We start from the raw sequence: 1,305 nt of genomic DNA on the forward strand, positions 1-1,305 counted from the left end.
AAAAAGACATAAACCTACTAGTATAAAGAGATACAAGGGTATATAGGAGATGATATCTGTATTTTGGAAGCTGAAAGCAGATGGACAAGTGATAATTAACTGGTCAACAATTAAAGTGAGAATTAGCAAATCAGAGAATGTTAAAAGTCAGATGCTTGTATGTGGGTGGGCCAAAAAGCACAGATACTCAGTAAGATTAAAGAATTGGGTACTGATAACCCCAAAAGGTAGGAAGGATACAGATAAGGGTGAGCATAGTACAAGTGATTGAAAATCTGTCTGAAAAGCAAATGGCCCCCATATTCCTTCATCACCCCATTCAGTCAGCCAATTCTCCCTCCTCGCTAACAGAGGACTAGTGGAACATCCTCTGATAGGGCAGAGAGACTGTGGGCATGGGCCATTAAGCAGATAGGCCCAGTTGAAAACATGCATAGTGAAAGTCAATAAATACGCTGAATGTTGAGTCCCCAGCCTTCTTCCAAATCACTGTGGTCTTGAAATTAGAAGGCTGGTTTCTGGAGAAATCAAGCATACCAGTAAAAAAGATCTACAGATACTGACAACAGAAGGTCTTATGCCAAATGGCCAAATCTCTGCCTATTCCTTAAAAAAAAGTGTTCACAAATACCTTTTTTATTGCTTCACTCTTAAATATGAAGAGGATCATAACACATTTTAAAACAGAAAGGGACTCAGAGGAAACAGGGACAGTACAGGAGTAGGAGACTTTTAAACTATACTATGTTCAGGAATATTAGAGATTTAGCATCCTTGAAACAACAACAGGATGTTTTCTGAAAGTAACAAAAAAATCATGACAAAAATGATTTCGTAACAGAAAAACAAGTTAATAGAAAAGATGGACATCTCCAAGAAAGCAGTAGAAAAGACAGAGAGCTGAAGATTAGAAGAAATAGTGACAATACAGGAGATATTAATCAGATGTTTAAGTTTCTTTATTTTGAGGGTTTTTGTCAAAGGGCTTTGCCTATACTTTCACTAACAAAAATACCATCAAAATTCTAAGGCAAGTTTTTTTATCTTTTCCACAATTCTATTCTTAGGCAAATTAACAATCAAGTGTGAGTTGAATAAAGACAGATTAACATACAATTTTAAAATGTTACCTATTAAGCACTCTTTCTCAGAAAACTACTGGAGCAAATGCTTATTATGCCAAGCTCCGGGTGCAATTGAAGTCTTATAAACAATTATGTAAGTACTACCTCACTATCCATTATTCTATAGATTCAATAATAAATCACCATACTTCATATGGGCCTATGACTGTTGTCATATCTT

The sequence above is a fragment of the Heterocephalus glaber genome, unplaced genomic scaffold (genome assembly GCF_053883595.1).
Source record: "Heterocephalus glaber isolate CG9 unplaced genomic scaffold, H.glaber_assembly_v1.0 deba00001564, whole genome shotgun sequence".
Taxonomy (NCBI): domain Eukaryota; kingdom Metazoa; phylum Chordata; class Mammalia; order Rodentia; family Bathyergidae; genus Heterocephalus; species Heterocephalus glaber.